The sequence below is a fragment of the Balaenoptera borealis genome (genome assembly GCF_965194805.1).
Source record: "Balaenoptera borealis genome assembly, chromosome: 2".
Taxonomy (NCBI): domain Eukaryota; kingdom Metazoa; phylum Chordata; class Mammalia; order Artiodactyla; family Balaenopteridae; genus Balaenoptera; species Balaenoptera borealis.
Genome location: NC_138867.1, coordinates 160,363,652 through 160,381,751, shown reverse-complemented (window position 1 = coordinate 160,381,751; position 18,100 = coordinate 160,363,652). Strand labels below are relative to the sequence as shown.

At 39.9% G+C, this 18,100-nt stretch overlaps 1 pseudogene across 1 annotated transcript; it reads left to right on the top strand.

Annotated features, from left to right (window-relative positions):
* Positions 1-1,114: 1,114 nt before the first annotated feature.
* LOC309624156 (UDP-N-acetylglucosamine--peptide N-acetylglucosaminyltransferase 110 kDa subunit pseudogene) lies at positions 1,115-7,091 on the top strand (annotated as a pseudogene). Its single transcript has one exon. The product of its transcript is annotated as a UDP-N-acetylglucosamine--peptide N-acetylglucosaminyltransferase 110 kDa subunit pseudogene (transcript).
* Positions 7,092-18,100: the final 11,009 nt, after the last annotated feature.

Genomic DNA, 18,100 nt, shown 5'->3' with positions numbered 1-18,100 from the left:
AAACCCTCTTCCTCTGCCTCCTGCTCCTCCTGCTCTTCTTCCTCCCACCTCTTCCTCTTTTTTCTCTCTCGAATCCAGTAATCATTTCCACCTCCTCCTTTTTTAAAAAATTAATTAAGTAATTTTTGGCTGGGTTGGATCTTTGCCGCGCCCGGGCTTTCTCTAGTCGTGGTAAGTGGGGGCTACTCTTCGTTGCAGTGAGTGGGCTTCTCATTTCGGTGGCTTCTCTTGTTGCAGAGCACGGGCTCTAGGTGCCCGGTCTTCAGAAGTTGCGGCACGCAGGCTTCAGTAGTTGCGGCACGTGGGCTCAGTAGTTGTGGCTCGCGGGCTCTAGAGTGCAGGCTGAGTAGTTGTGGCGCACAGGCTCAGTTGCTCTGTGGCATGTGGGATCTTTCCAGACCAGGGCTTGAACCCCTGCACTGGCAGGTGGATTCTTAACCACTGAGCCACCAGGGAAGTCCCTAACCTCCTCCTTTAAGCCTAGGCAGTAAAAGCTCCCTGAGATGCTGGACTACTGTCCTCTGTTGTTTTCCCCAAACGCTTTGCAAATGATCTCTTGACTACAGTCTCCTTAATTACGGTACATTTGAGTGTGCCACCTTTCCCTTTCAGGGATTCTGACTTATACTGATAGGTAAGAAATGCCTGGGGGAGAGTTAAATTTGAGTCACCTGAGTAGAGGTTGTAATTGGAGCCGTGGGTAAATGTGAATATCTTGGGAGACAGTGTAGAGAAGGAATGGGCCCTGAGGAACTCAAACATGTAATGGCTTTCAAAGGAGGATAATCTTGCAAAGGAATTGGAAAAGTAGCAACCAAAGTGAGGTGAAAAATCAGGGCAGTGTGTGTCATAGAAGTCAAAGGAAGCAAAGGGAAGAAAAAGAGTGTTGGTAGTCAAGATTATCAGTTGGTCCTGCAAAGTCATTGGATTTAGTGACTTATACCATCGTGAATCTGTTACATATTTTCTGTGCTCCCTCTGAATAATGATTTAAATTTTTTTACATTAACTTCTCTATAATTGATTTTAGGTAAATACAGTCAAATTTGTTTTAGAACGTATTTTAAGGTAAAAAATTAACTACCCTTCCTTAACCATTATTCCAACATTATTTTATACTTTCTCTATTACCATTATTTCCTCCAACATTCACTGTTTCCAAAAATATAAAGAGATGTTTGAGCACTTTCTACTAGATGTATAAGAGCTTTCTATTTGACTGTATCATAGTGGTTCAACGGTTGTCGCTTTAGCATTCATTTTAAAATGTATCCATTAGAACAAGTCTAACCTCTTAATTTTAATTTTCAGAATTCTATTATCAATAGCCCCGTTTATTCTTCCAGATAAACTTTGTATTTTTTTAACATCTTTATTGGAGTATAATTGCTTTACTATGGTGTGTTAGTTTCTGCTTTATAACAAAGTGAATCAGTTATACATATACATATGTCCCCACATCTCTTCCCTCTTGCATCTCCAGATAAACTTTAGAACCATTTTATCAATTAAAAAAGACTTCATTGTGATTTTTTCAAGACCGTGAGACATAGATGGCCAACCAGAGTTCCTAAGGTTCAGTGTATGTAACTGTTGCCGCCGCTTAAGCCCGCCAAAGCAGTGGTACGGCTGCTGCCCTTGTATTTGCTACCTCTAGAAACATTCTTGCCAGTAGTGGCAGCAGCGGGACTCAATTACCCTCTTTTCGCACTCCCTCCAGAAGCTCCAGATGGCGTCTTCCGTGGGCAACGTGGCCGACAGCACAGACCCAACGAAACGTATGCTTTCCTTCCAAGGGTTAGCAGAGTTGACACGTCGAGCCTATCAGGCGGGAGATTTTGAGGCAGCTGAGAGACACTGCATGCAGCTCTGGAGACAAGAGCCAGACAATACTGGTGTACTTTTATTACTTTCATCTATACACTTCCGGTGTCGAAGGCTGGACGGATCTGCCCACTTTAGTAGTCTGGCAATTAAAAAGAACCCTCTTCTGGCAGAAGCCTATTCGAATTTGGGGAATGTGTACAAGGAAAGCGGGCAGTTGCAGGAAGCAATCGAGCATTACCGGCATGCGTTGCGTCTCAAACCAGATTTCATCGATGGTTATATTAACCTGGCAGCCGCTTTGGTAGCAGCAGGCGACATGGAAGGGGCAGTACAAGCTTACGCCTCTGCTCTTCAGTACAATCCTGATCTGTACTGTGTTTGCAGTGACCTGGGGAACCTGCTCAAAGCCCTGGGTCGCTTGGAAGAAGCCAAGGCATGTTATTTGAAAGCAATTGAGACGCAACCGAACTTTGCAGTAGCTTGGAGTAATCTTGGCTGTGTTTTCAATGCACAAGGGGAGATTTGGCTTGCAATTCATCACTTTGAAAAGGCTGTCACCCATGACCCCAATTTTCTGGATGCTTATATCAATTTAGGAAATGTCTTCAAAGAGGCACGGATTTTTGAACGAGCTGTGGCAGCTTACCTTCGTGCCCTAAGCTTGAGTCCAAATCATGCAGTGGTACATGGCAGCCTGGCTTGTGTATACTATGAGCAAGGCCTGATAGATCTGGCAATAGACACCTACAGGCGAGCTATTGAATTGCAACCACACTTCCCGGCCGCTTACTGCAACCTAGCCAACGCTCTCAAAGAGAAGGGCAGTGTTGCCGAAGCAGAAGATTGTTATAATACAGCTCTCTGGCTGTGTCCCACCCATGCAGACTCTCTGAATAACCTAGCCAATACCAAGCGAGAACAGGGAAACATTGAAGAGGCAGTTCGCTTGTATCGTAAAGCATTAGAAGTCTTCCCAGAGTTTGCTGCTGCCCATTCAAATTTAGCAAGTGTATTGCAGCAGCAGGGAAAAGTGCAGGAAGCTCTGATGCATTATAAGGAGGCTATTCGAATCCGTCCTACCTTTGCTGAGGCCTACTGTAATATGGGAAACACTCTAACGGGGATGCAGGATGTTCAGGGAGCCTTGCAGTGTTATACCCGTGCCATTCAGATTGACCCTGCATTTGCGGAAGCCCACAGCAATCTGGCTTCCATTCACAAGGATTCAGGGAATATTCCAGAAGCAATTGCTTCTTATCGCACTGCTCTGAAGCTTCAACCTGATTTTCCTGACGCTTATTGTAATCTGGCTCATTGCCTGCAGACTGTCTGTGACTGGACAGACTATGATGAGCGCATGAAGAGGTTGGTCAGCGTTGTGGCTGACCAGTTAGAGAAGAACAGGTTGCCTTCCGTGCAGCCTCATCACAGCATGTTATATCCTCTTTCTCACGGCGTCAGGAAGGCTATTGCCGAGAGGCATGGGCACCTCTGCCTGGATAACATCAGTGTCCTTCATAAACCACCATATGAACATCCAAAGGACTTGAAGCTCAGTGATGGTCGACTGCGTGTAGGATACGTGAGTTCTGACTTTGGGAACCATCCTACTTCTCATCTTATGCAGTCTATTCCAGGCATGCACAATCGTGATAAATTTGAGGTATTCTGTTATGCCCTGAGCCCAGATGATGGCACAAACTTCCGAGCGAAGGTGATGGCAGAAGCCGATCATTTCGTTGATCTTTCTCAGATTCCATGCGATGGAAAAGCAGCTGATCGCATCCATCAAGATGGTATACACATCCTTGTAAATATGAATGGTTATACCAGGGGTGCTCGAAATGAACTCTTTGCTCTCAGGCCAGCTCCTATTCAGGCAATGTGGCTGGGGTACCCTGGGACTAGTGGCGCACTTTTCATGGATTATATCATCACTGATCAGGAAACTTCACCTGCTGAAGTTGCTGAGCAGTATTCTGAGAAACTGGCTTATATGCCCCATACTTTCTTTATTGGTGATCATGCTAACATGTTCCCTCACCTGAAGGAAAAAGCAGTCATCGATTTTAAGTCCAATGGGCACATTTATGACAATCGAATTGTGCTGAATGGCATCGACCTCAAAGCATTTCTTGATAGTCTAGCAGATGTGAAAATTGTCAAGATGAAATGTCCTGATGGAGGAAACAACACAGACAGCAGTAATATAGCTCTCAATATGCCTGTCATTCCTATGAATACGATTGCAGAAGCAGTTATTGAAATGATTAACAGAGGACAAATTCAGATAACAATGAATGGATTCAGTATTAGCAATGGACTGGCAACTACCCAGATCAACAATAAGGCTGCCACTGGAGAGGAGGTTCCCCGTACCATTATTGTAACCACACGTTCTCAGTACGGGTTACCGGAAGATGCCATTGTGTACTGTAACTTTAATCAGTTATATAAAATTGACCCATCTACTTTGCAGATGTGGGCAAATATTCTGAAGCGTGTTCCCAATAGCGTACTGTGGCTGTTGCGTTTCCCAGCAGTAGGAGAACCTAATATTCAACAGTACGTGCAAAATATGGGCCTTCCCCAGAACCGTATCATTTTTTCACCAGTTGCTCCTAAAGAGGAACATGTTCGGAGAGGCCAGCTGGCTGATGTCTGCTTGGACACTCCACTCTGTAATGGACACACCACAGGGATGGATGTCCTTTGGTCGGGGACACCCATGGTGACTATGCCAGGAGAGACTCTTGCTTCCCGAGTTGCAGCTTCCCAGCTCACTTGTTTAGGCTGTCTTGAGCTGATTGCTAAAAATAGACAAGAGTATGAAGACATAGCTGTGAAACTGGGAACTGATCTAGAATACCTGAAGAGAATTCGTGGCAAAGTCTGGAAGCAGAGAATAGCTAGCCCTCTGTTCAACACCAAACAATACACAATGGAACTAGAGCAGCTCTACCTACAGATGTGGGAGCATTATGCAGCTGGCAACAAACCTGATCACATGATGAAGCCTGTTGAAGTCACTGAGTCGGCCTAAATTATGACTGTGTGCGCAGGAGAATTACCCCTGTACCTGAGCCTCAACCTTCTGGGGGAAAGGGAACTAGATACGTTACTTTGTACTTACCTTTGTAGCAATATCATGTTGCAGATGGGTGACAGACAGTGATAACAAATAGCACAGCCAGACTTGCTTCCTGCATGATCATGACAGGGAGAGACACAAGAGATGGGAGACTGCTGTTCCACAAGGAGTCTCCGTAGAATTTTGCGGCAGCCAGGTGTTGCCTAAGTCTGGAAAGTCTGATCTCCCTTGGTCTTCCATGGGATGGGTGGTTAGTGTGGAGGGGAGATAGAGATTGCCCAGTCTTCTGAATTAATCTTTTCTTTATATTTGGGGTATTGGAGCAATTAAAAATGTTTGGTTTCAGGTTTTTTTGTTTTTGTTTTTTTTTTGGTTTCAGGTATTTTTATTCATGTGAAGTGTATATGATTCTCTTGAGATACGGTTTTAAGCTAAAATATTCCTTGTTTTAGTTTCTGAACTCTACAGATAAATGGGGACTTTGCTGGTGTAGTCTTTTTATAGGTTTAATAAACCACTTGAGCCTATATCAGTCATTTTAGTGTCTGACATGTTTGGAACTATCAGTGCTTTGTTGGTTTATGGCTTAAACTCTTTTTCTGGTCCGTTTCCTTCTTCCCTTCCCCCCACTTTAAAAATTTTCCTGTAACTTGGCTAACAAAAAACCAAGACTGATTCAAAGCCTCCCAGAGTGTTTCTCTTAAACGCATCATCTGGTGCCAAATGAAGATTCTTAGGAGTGATTATTAATTATGAAGGGCACAGTTGTGGTACTGTCACTGATGATAATAATAATGGATTTTTGGCCTAGAGTTTTGACCTACTTCACCAGTGTTTTACCGTTGACTGCCCCTCTATGCTGCTTCCAAAAGTGATAGTGTGTGATAAGATTTTTACTTTCACTTATAAAGTTTGTTTTCTTTTTTAAGTGAGTCCTGTTCTTCCTTTTTCTTTCACCAGAAATGAAATCCCAGGTAAGTACAAGTACTCAAATATTTGATCAGTAAGTCACAGTTATCTCCAGTACATTAAATAACTTTCATCAAAAAACATGTTATAGGTAAAAAGCTCTGGAGGACCTGCTATGTATATGATTATTATGTTTCAGACCTTCTAGGGTATTATATATAATAACTTGTCTTCTGGACGTGGTCTTGAAGTCTTTATGGATTCAGCCTCAGTAGTAGCGAACTGCACTGCTACTTGGTTTGGAGTATAAATTAGACTTTAGCCCTCCTGGAGGTTGAGTTTTTGGTATTAAAAACCATAGGAATGAAAAAAAAAAAAAACCATAGGAATGAAATTATTGTATTTCAACAAAGGATTGAGGGCTTGAGGCTTAAACAAGCCAGCATATGAATATATGTTTTTATCTTGCTGTACTGCACATATGCTGTCTAGTAACAGATATTTTGTCTGCTAGTAGTGTTCTAGATTCTGTCTTTCCAAAGCGCTGAGGCAGTGCATCTATTCTGTAGTTGCAGCTGATGCCTGAATGTATCCTAGCTGACAAATGATTGATTAATAAGAACTTGAATTTCGGAAAGATTTGTACTGTTAACCGAAATCTGAACAAGGAGTCTCAAATGTAATTCTTAGCCAGAATTACATGTTAATGAACGATTTAACAGTGTAAATCAAGGAACATCAGTGTAGGGATTTCTTTTAATTTATTTTTTACCTGCTTGAAATAATCAGTTAAAGGTTGCCAGCTTGGTTGCAGATGAACGGACGTTTGAAGTTCACCACACTACATCATGTGGAATAGGAGAATAGACTTCCAGCGCCCTCAAGGCTGTGACCTTGCAGCCATTTTACATAGCACAGCATCCCCCTAGAGGGATGAACCTTTCCCTGCCCGAAAAGTAGCCGCTCTTGTAGAAGCTTTGCTTTTTGTAACAGGCTTTTGTTTCCAGGTGACATGTCTGTGGAAGACTTAATTCTGAATAGAGATATAGATATTACTGGAAACTAATTGTTTTTTTCTATTATACTCTGCTTTATCAAAAAAGTAAAACATTTACATTGTGCTACAGAAATTCAGATGTTGTCGTGCAATCTTTAAACAATAAATGAATGATTTGCCCTTAAAAACAAAAAACAAAAAACAAAAAAAACTTCATTGTGATTTTGTTTGGGATTATTTTAATCCTGTAAATTAAATGGGAAAGAAGTTAAATCTTTATTATATTGCCTTTTAGCCAGAAACTTGATAGATAGATAGATAAATCCATTTATCTTCAAATCTCATTTTTAACTCTAATAAAAGTGTAACCATTTTCTTCAAATAATATGTTAATATATTTTGTGAAGGTCATTTCCAAATATTTTATATTTACATTCTTCTTTCTGATGTTTCTTAGATATTCTTTGCTACTCTTTCTCTGACTTTTTTTGGTATAATAGTAATATATGTTTCTGGTAGAAAAAAATGAGAAGAAATCAAGAGAAAACAACCTAAATATAATTCTAATAGTCAACACCCAGATTCCAATACAGTTAACTTTTTGGTGTACTCACTAAATGCTTTTTATATTCTTATGTATGTGTATTTTTATATTTCTTATGTAAATGAGATATCATACTGTTCTGTAACTTCTTTCATCTACTATACAAGGAACATCTCATGTCAGTGTATGCACTTCATTGCTGGATGCTATTCTGTTATACAGATGTACCTTAATTTATTTAACCAGACCTTTACTGGGGACCTTTGTTGTTGTTTCTAACTTTCCAGCATGAAATCATTCTGTGATAAAGCTCTTTTTACCTCCTCAATTCCAAAGAGCCTTGACATTTTATTAAGTATCGGATATATACAAAAGAATATTTATAAAATAAATGTTTAAGGATAAAAAAAGTAACAAGGACATGATCACTTGTGCACCTACTGTCCCATTTAAGACATAGAACATTTAAGCCCCTATGTGTCCCTCTCCAATCCCATCCTTCCTAATCATTCTATATATACATCTGTTTGTGTATGTATATATACATATATATGTATGTATATATGATTTTTGCATGCTTTTGAACTTCATATAATTGGAATTTACCATATGGGTCTTTCTGGGACATACTTTTTCCACTTAATAACATGTTCCTGAGATGCATCCACGTTGTTGCAAATAACTACAGTTTATTCATGTTTATTTCTGTATAGTATTCAATTATATGAATATACCAGAATTTTACTGCATTCTACTGTTGGTGAATATCTTGGTTATTTCTAGTTTTTGCTCTTACAGATATGCTACTATGAACATCTTGTACCTACCGCCCACTACATGTGTACAAGAGTTTCTCTAGGCCAAACATCAGAGAGTAGAATTGCTGAGTCAAAAGGCATGCATACCTTCAACCTAATAGATAATGCAAATTATCTTCCAAAATGGTTGAAATAAATTGACTCTCCCACAAACACTGTATAAGAATTCAGTGGTTCCACATCTCTAATTCTTGGTATTCCACATTGAAAAATTTTTGTCAAGCTGATGAGATTGAAATAATATGCCACTGTGGTTTTAATTTGCATTTCCCTGATTACAAATGAAGTTGAACATATTTTCATATGTTATTTTACCATTTGTGTTCTCTCTTCAGTGATATGCCCAGTCAAATCTTTTTCCCCTTTAAAATAAATTAGGTTGTAGTTTTCTGAATGGCTTATAGTTTTTATATGGTCTGGATACTAACCCTTTGTCATATGGGTATAGCAAATACCCTCTCCCAGTGTGTGACTCACCTTTTCACTTCTGTTATGGTATATCTTGATGAACAGAAGTTCTTCATTTTAATGTAATTGACTTTAATAGTAATTTACTTTACTCCCTGTGCTTTTCTGTCTCGCTTCAGAGATTCTTCTCATCCGTTAATTGAAAAGGGCATTTTCTTTTATTACTTTCAAAAAGTTCAAAAACTCTACCTAATTTTGAGTCTTTTAGACACCTAGAACTGATTTTTGGCATGTGGTGTGAGGTAGGGGTTCAGATACCTTCTTTTCTATATGAATACCCAGTTGTCTCAGCATCAGTTATTTATAGCTCATACTTTCTCAACTGATTTTCAGTGTCCGTTCTGATACACTTGAGAATCAACTTGCCAAGTTCCACTATCCATTCCTCAATGCCCACTGGTCAAAATAAATACTTTGTTGGGATTTTAAATGTAATAAAAGAAATCTATGGATCAATTGGAAAAGCAATGACAACTTTATAATATTGAATTTTCCTACCCATAAACATAGTATCTCTTTCCATTTATTTAAATTTCCTTTGATTTCTCTCAGTCATTTTATGATTTTCTGTATATAGGTCTTACTCATATTTTGTTAAATCTCTTCCTAGGTAATTAATATTTTTGATTCTACTGTAAATGGCATCTGTCTTTTTATTACACGTTCTAATTTTTTGTTGCTGGTATATAGAAATGCATTTTTAAAATATTGACCTTATAAGTATCAATTTTACTAAAAAAAATCTTAATTCTATTTTTATGTATAGGAAAATTTTTAAAGTGGGGGGAAGGGAAGAAGGAAACGGACCAGAAAAAGAATTTAAGCCATAAACCAACAAAGCACTGATAGTTCCAAACATGTCAGACACTAAAATGACTGATAATAGGCTCAAGTGGTTTATAAAACCTATAAAAAGACTACACCAGCAAAGTCCCCATCTTTAATATGTATTTTTATGTCTATGTAAAAATCTTATCTCCTGCAGATGACTCCCTAGTTTCTGCTCTCTAATCATTATAAACTGTATATAAATTTTATACTATCTGATATTTCCAACACCTGATTGACTTTTTGTGGGTGATGTGAGTTGCTTGTTATTTTGTTGGGTCTCGCTCATGATGCTTTTCTTTTCTAATTGTGAATTCATATTTCTATGGGAATTCTTTGAAGCCTAGATAGAAGGGAGTTCATTTAAAAAGGATTTGCATGTGTTTCTGCCAGATGCTCATGGGTACTACTGAAGGAGGGCCACTTTAAACTAAATTCTCAGCTTGAAGGTTTTCCAGACCACCCAGGTAGTGCAACTCTGGCAACAAAACTCACACGTGAGGGCTAGCTTGTACTTAGAAACTTTCAGGAAAGATTTTTCTTCTCCTTTACCAGCGCCAAATTTTAACATAAGCAAATGTCCTTGTTGTCTGCAATGGGGGCAATTTTATTTCTAGTATACCCTTTCGAGCTTTATGTAGGATTGTCTTTTATGCTGCCCTCTTTGGGCTGGACCTAGGCTTTGTCAACTATCATCCATATTTCACAAGGCTGTGAACACTGGATCTCAAGATCCCCTGATTTGTCAAAAGTCCTCAGTGCAAAGGCCATTATCAGTGCCTGGGTCATCTCACTTGGGCCTTGCTTAGAATTCCTTTTGGCCTTACTTTATTAGCAGGTCCCTGATGCATTTAAATATATATATATTTCTATATTTTATTCATTGTTTTTAGTTATTCTCAATGGGAAGTTTGTTAAGGGCATGTAGTTTGCTAAGCACCCCCCACCTCACTTCAGCTACACCTTCTCATATCCTAGATCTTTCATTTCCAATATCTATTTCACCTCCTAAATCTCAATTTCAAATATCTTCTCTATGGCCATCATCTCCTATCTTTGGGTGCCTCTAATTTACCAGTCCCACCTTAACAATTCTCCAGCCCTATTAGGACTCCCAATTCAATCACCCCCAAATATTCACTGGCCCTTTACTCAGGTTCTTCCTCATCCACATTAGAGTCAACGCTAGGTCTCTGTGTTGCAAAATACAATAAAAATAGTGCCTTCTGTACTTGTGCCATGCTATGGTACTGACTTTGTGTTTCATCATCATAATCACTCCTTTATACACACCCTCCATGTCTTTTTTTTTTTTTTAAGTTTCATTAGGTCCCATTTGTTTATTTTTGTTTTTATTTCCATTTCTCTAGGAGGTGGATCAAAAAAGATCTTGCTGTGATTTATGTCAAAGAGTGTTCTTCCTATGTTTTCCTCTAAGAGTTTTATAGTGTCCAGTCTTACATTTAGGTCTCGAATCCATTCTGAGTTTATTTTTGTGTATGGTGTTAGGGAGTATTCTAATTTCATTCTTTTCCATGTAGCTGTCCAGTTTTCCCAGCACCACTTATTGAAGAGACTGTCTTTTCTCCATTGTATATCTTTGCCTCCTTTGTCATACATTAGTTGACCATAGGTGCGTGGGTTTATCTCTGGGCTTTCTATCTTGTTCCATTGATCTATGTTTCTGTTTTTGTGCCAGTACCATATTGTCTTGATTACTGTAGTGTTGTAGTATAGTCTGAAGTCAGGGAGTCTGATTCCTCCAGCTCCGATTTTTTCCCTCAAGACTGCTTTGGCTATTCGGGGTCTTTTGTGTCTCCATACAAATTTTAAGATGATTTGTTCTAGTTCCGTAAAAAATGCTATTGGTAATTTGATAGGGATTGTATTGAATCTGTAGATTGCTTTGGGTAGTATAGTCATTTTCACAATGTTGATTCTTCCAATCCAAGAACATAGTATATCTCTCCATCTGTTGGTATCATCTTTAATTTCTTTCATCAGTGTCTTATAGTTTTCTGCATACAGGTCTTTTGTCTCCCTAGGTAGGTGTATTCCTAGGTATTTTATTCTTTTTGTTGCAATGGTAAATGGGAGTGTTTCCATAATTTCTCTTTCAGATTTTTCATCATCAGTGTATAGGAATGCAAGAGATTTCTGTGCATTAATTTTGTATCCTGCAACTTTACCATATTCATTACTTAGCTCTAGCAGTTTTCTGGTGGCAGTTTTAGGATTCTCTATGTATAGTATCATGTCATCTGCAAACAGTGACAGTTTTACTTCTTCCGTTCCAATTTGTATTCGTTTTATTTCTTTTTCTTCTCTGATTGCCGTGGCTAGGACTTCCAGAACTATGTTGAATAATAGTGGTGAGAGTGGACATCCTTGTCTCGTTCCTGATCTTAGAGGAAATGCTTTCAGTTTTTCACCATTGAGAATGATGTTTGCTGTGGGTTTGTCATATATGGCCTTTATTATGTTGAGGTAGGTTCCCTCTATGCCCACTTTCTGGAGAGTTTTTATCATAAATGGGTGTTGAATTTTGTCAAAAGCTTTTTCTGCATCTATTGAGATGATCATATGGTTTTTCTTCTTCAACTTGTTAATATGGTGTATCACATTTTGCGTATATTGAAGAATCCTTGCATCCCTGGGATAAATCCCACTTGATCGTGGTGTATGATCCTTTTAATGTGTTGTTGGATTCTGTTTGCTAGTATTTTGTTGAGGATTTTTGCATCTATATTCATCAGTGCTATTGGTCTGTAATTTTCTTTTTTTGTAGTGTCCTTGTCTGGTTTTGGGATCAGGGTGATGGTGGCCTCATAGAATGAGTTTGGGAGTGTTCCTTCCTCTGCAATTTTTTGGAAGAGTTTGAGAAGGATAGGTGTTAGCTCTTCTCTAAATGTTTGATAGAATCCACCTGTGAAGCCATCTGGTCCTGGACTTTTGTTTGTTGGAAGATTTTTAATCACAGTTTCAATTTCATTACTTGTGATTGGTCTGTTCATATTTTCTGTTTCTTCCTGGTTCAGTCTTGGAAGGTGATACCTTTGTAAGAATTTGTCCATTTCTTCCAGGTTGTCCATTTTATTGGCATAAAGTTGCTTGTAGTAGTTTCTTAGGATGCTTTGTATTTCTGCGGTGTCTGTTGTCAACTTCTCCTTTTTCATTTCTGATCTTATTGATTTGAGTCCTCTCCCTCTTTTTCTTGATGAGTCTGGCTAATGGCTTATCAATTTTGTTTATCTTCTCAAAGAACCAGCTTTTAGTTTTATTGATCTTTGCTATTGTTTTGTTTCTATTTCATTTATTTCCGCTCTGATCTTTATGATGTCTTTCCTTCTGCTAACTTTGGGTTTTGTTTGTTCTTCTTTCTCTAGTTTCTTTAGGTGTAAGGTTAGATTGTTTCCTTGAGATTTTTCTTGTTTCTTTTGTTAGGCTTGTATAGCTAGAAACTTCCCTCTTAGAACTGCTTTTGCTGCATCCCATAGGTCTTGGGTCGTCGTGTTTTCATTGGCATTTGCCTCTAGGTATTTTTTGATTTCCTCTTTGAATTCTTCAGTGATGTCTTGGTTATTTAGTAACGTATTGTTTAGCCTCCATGTCTTTGTGTGTTTTACGTTTTTTTCCCTGTAATTCATTTCTAATCTCATAGCATTGTGGTCAGAAAAGATGTTTGATATGATTTCAATTTTCTTAAATTTACTGAGGCTTGATTTGTGACCCAAGACGTGATCTATCCTGGAGAATGTTCCGTGTGCACTTGAGAAGAACGTGTAATCTGCTGTTTTTGGATGGAATGTCCTATAAATATCAATTAAATCTATCTGGTCTATTGTGTCATTTAAAGCTTCTGTTTCCTTATTTATTTTCATTTTGGATGATCTGTCCATTGGTGTAAGTGAGGTGTTAAAGTCCCCCACTATTGGGCTTCCCTGGTGGCGCAGTGGTTGGGAGTCCGCCTGCCAATGCAGGGGACATGGGTTCGTGTCCTGGTCCGGGAAGATCCCACATGCCGCGGAGCGGCTAGGCCCGTGAGCCACAACTACTGAGCCTGCACGTCTGGAGCCTGTGCTCTGCAATGGGAGAGGCCGCGACAGTGAAAGGCCCGCACACCGTGATGAAGAGAGGACCCCGCTCGCCGCAACTGGAGAAAGCCCTCGCAGAGAAACGAAGACCCAACACAGCCAAAATAAATAAATAAATATATTTAAAGTTCCCCACTATGATTGTGTTACTGTCAATTTCCTCTTTTATAGCTGTTAGCAGTCGCCTTATGTACTGAGGTGCTCCTATGTTGGGTGCATATATATTTATAATTGTTATATCTTCTTCTTGGATTGATCCCTGGATCATTATGTAGTGTCCTTCCTTGTCTCTTGTAACATTCTTTATTTTAAAGTCTATTTTATCTGATATGAGTATAGCTACTCCAGCTTTCTTTTGATTTCCATTTGCATGGAATATCTTTTTCCATCCCCTCACTTTCAGTCTGTATGTGTCCCTAGGTCTGAAGTGGGTCTCTTGTTGACAGCATATATATGGGTCTTGTTTTTGTATCCATTCAGCAAGCCTGTGTCTTTTGGTTGGAGCATTTAATCCATTCACGTTTATGGTAATTATCGATATGTATGTTCCTATGACCATTTTCTTAATTGTTTTGGGTTTGTTTTTGTAGGTCCTTTTCTTCTCTTGTGTTTCCCACTTAGAGAAGTTCCTTTAGCACTTGTTGTAGAGCTGGTTTGGTGGTGCTGAATTCTCTTAGCTTTTGCTTGTCTGTAAAGCTTTTGATTTCTCCATCAAATCTAAATGAGATCCTTGCCGGGTAGAGTAATCTTGGTTGTAGGTTCTTCCCTTTCATCACTTTAAGTATATCATGCCACTCCCTTCTGGCTTGTAGAGTTTCTGCTGAGAAATCAGCTGTTAAGCTTATGGGAGTTCCCTTGTATGTTATTTGTCGTTTTTCCCTTGCTGCTTTCAATAATTTTTCTTTGTCTTTAATTTTTGCCACTTTGATTACTATGTGTCTTGGCGTGTTTCTCCTTGGGATTATCCTGTATGGGACTCTCTGCGCTTCCTGAACTTGGGTGGCTATTTCCTTTCCCATTGTAGGGAAGTTTTCGACTATAATCTCTTCAAATATTTTCTCTGGTCTTTTCTCTCTCTCTTCTCCTTCTGGGACCCCTATAATGCGAATGTTGTTGCTTTTAATGTTGTCCCAGAGGTCTCTTAGGCTGTCTTCATTTCTTTTCATTCTTTTTTCTTTAGTCTGTTCCACAGCAGTGAATTCCACCATTCTGTCTTCCAGGTCACTTATCCGTTCTTCTGCTTCAGTTTTTCTGCTATTGATTCCTTCTAGTGTAGTTTTCATTTCAGTTATTGTATTGGTCATCTCTGTTTGTTTGTTCTTTAATTCTTCTAGGTCTTTGTTAAAAATTTCTTGCATCTTCTCGGTCTTTGTCTCCATTCTTATTCCGAGGTCCTGGATCATCTTCACTATCATTATTCTGAATTCTTTTTCTGGAAGGTTGCCTATCTCCACTTCACTGAATTGTTTTTCTGGGGTTTTTTCTTGTTCCTTCATCTGGTATATAGCCCTCTGCCTTTTCATCTTGTCTATCTTTCTGTAAATGTGGTTTTTGTTCCACAGGCTGCAGGATTGTAGTTTTTCTTGCTTCTGCTGTCTGCCCTCTCACCCTCCATGTCTTTTTTTTTTTTTTTTTTTCTTCCTGCTTCTCTCATCTGATCTGGCACAGTTATTGCTTAAACCCACATTTATCTGCCTACTCTGTACCTAGTTCTGGAGAAAAACAAGCAACTAGGCTAACTGGTTTCCTTCTAAATTTATGTGGCTTCAGGATGTAGAGAAATCCTTCTGTATTCCTCTAGTCAGTTCTCTCCACCACCTTTCAAAGCAGCTTCTCTCTGCAAATCCCCAGCCTTCCCTGACCCCGGCCCCCTTTCTCAGTTGATGGCTTCCCTTATTCCATGGAGACATCCTCATCCACTCACCACCAAACTCACTGCACGTTTAATAGATGCTCCTCTTTTCCTCTTGTGACTTCAGATGAACTCTCCATGTTCACATCTAGGGCCATCCTTTCCACTTGTGCACAGTATCCCACTCCCTTTTTCTCCCCTCCACCCCTATGAGTGGTTCTCTGTCATTCTGACTCTCCTCCTGCTCTGAGAATGAACACATCCTGTCAGATTTTTTTTTTTCTTAACATAAGAGACAACTTCTTCTGGGAAGATGAAGTTGATGTACTTTCCCATATTCCTCCAGCTAAGTGAAACTAACACCCTTGGACATTACATATAAAAGAAACATAAGAAGGCTGAAAGGTAGAGAGAGGAAGGCAGATCAGCTAGGGACTTTGAGACCTGAGGAATGACACATGGTTAGTTCCTACCTTGTTTGTTTGTTTACCTCATATATGCCAGACTTGGAGCTGAAGAAGCTAGCAACCTGCAAACGCCAACAGGCACAGACAAAAAAAAAAAACCTTCAACCAAAGCGTGCTCTGCTTAGCCAGAGAACCAGGAATAGGTCAGCCTAGTGAAATAGAAAACTTTTAGAATTATCTAAGCAGCTCTACTCCAGCCAAAAACCACAGAAAAAAAACAAAACAAAACTGTGACCCCACTCCCACCCATGCCAGGCAAGTCCTAGAGGGGAGACTAGACTTCAGCCTTCCGCTAGGCTGTACCAAGGCACCCCAACACACCTGCCAAGGTGGTGGCAGAGAAGGATACATAGGGAGCTGGGAGTTTCATCCCCACCAGGCATGAATGATACACACTCTCCTCCCTCCCCTCTCCACAGTACCAGTGGAGACCACACGGGGAGCCTGGACTTCCACCCCCACTGGCAGTAACAAGGCCTCTCTCCCCATCCCAGATGGGGTACTGCCAGAGAAGGCCTAGGGGAGCTTCCGGGCTTTTGCCACCACCCGGCGGTAATGAGGCACTTCTGCCCCTCCCATCCAGGAAGGCATCTGTGAAGGCCTCGTGAGAAGCTGGCACTCCCACACCTGCCCAGCAGTAATGAGGACCTCACAGCTGTAAGAGAGCATAGACTTTGCCTTCTAGGTCACTGTGTAACCCCAGTGCCTGGAATGACAGGGGCTAGTTGCATGATCTCGCTCAAATCACTCATCTCTTCTGTGTCGCAATTTGTTCCTCTGTAAAATGAGAATGAAAATAATAGCATCTACCTGTAGGTTGCTGTGAGGATTAAATGAGTCCATACATATAAAGCTCCTAGAATAGAAAGTGTTAGCCATTGCTGCTGCTGCTGGCATTGTCATTATTCACTCCTTACTGATTTATGTGCCTCTTAAAATGTAGCTTTAGCCGTATCCCATGAGTTTTGATTTGTAGTGTTTTCATTATTTTTATTTTCTAAATATTCTATGATTGCAATCATATTTCCCCTTTTGTGCCCAAGAGATATAGAGAAGGGTATTTTTGAATTTCCAAGTGGGTGGGAAATTTTTGTTTAAATGTTCCTAATTTATAGTTTTATTGCTCTGTGGTCAGAGAATGTCTGTGCACTCTGTGCTTTAGGAGATTTGTTGATGTTTTCTTTATAGTCTAGTACATGATCTATTTTAAAAAATAAGTTCTTCAATTAAAATAGTTTTTCCCCTTTTCCTCATTGTGAAGGATACATCTTATCCCTAGCATAAAAGCTGGAAACATACTTTCCAACACACCAAACTAGACATTTAAATGAAATAAAAGCGTCAATCAGGTTGAGTTAACATGCTTTATTCCCATTCAATTTGCAGTAAGCACACATTGCAAAGTTCCCCAGATGGAGAGAAATGGGAGCAGGCATACTCAGACTTCAGGTGTGATTGGTTAGTTGTTCTTCTGCTGCCTCTTTTCTCCCTCTAATTTTTTTCTTGTAAAGAAGGCATTTAATTCTAGTTGTAGCATATTGTCATTTCCATAAGTGGCCACAGCAATATTTCTGACCCCACACGCTGTTCCAGGACCTTGCCACTTCCCGTCAAGAGGTGAAGTCTATTCCCTTCCCCTTGAACTGGGGTAGAACTCTATGACTGCCCCAACAAAAAGAGGATGGGGTGGATGTCATGTTGCATGACTTCCCAGCTGGGTCATAAATGGCAATACAGCCTCTGCCTGACTGTCTCGTGATGCCCACTCTTGGAAGCCAGTCACCATGTTGTGAGGAAGCTCAGGCTACATAGAGAGGCTGCTTGTAGGTGTTGAGGTCCCAGCAATAGCCACCATCAGTCAGCAGACATGTGAGTGAGCGAGTGAGTGAGTCTTCAGGGGATCTTAGCCCCAAGTCATCTCCACAGCCCCTGTCTGAATTGTGACCCACAGACCCAATAAGCATTATAAACAGTTGTTTTACCTCATTGATTTGTAGGGTAATTTGGTCCTCAGCTATAGTAACCATATCTCTAAGGATACAGTGACCCCAGCTAATCAGAAAATTCCAACTAGAAGGTGGGTGTTATAATGAGAAAAACATGAGACTACGACCTGGGAGACCTAGGTCATAGGCTGGATTAACTCATAATTGACCTTAGGACCTTGAACATATCATGTAACCTTTCTGAGTCCTAACATTTGAA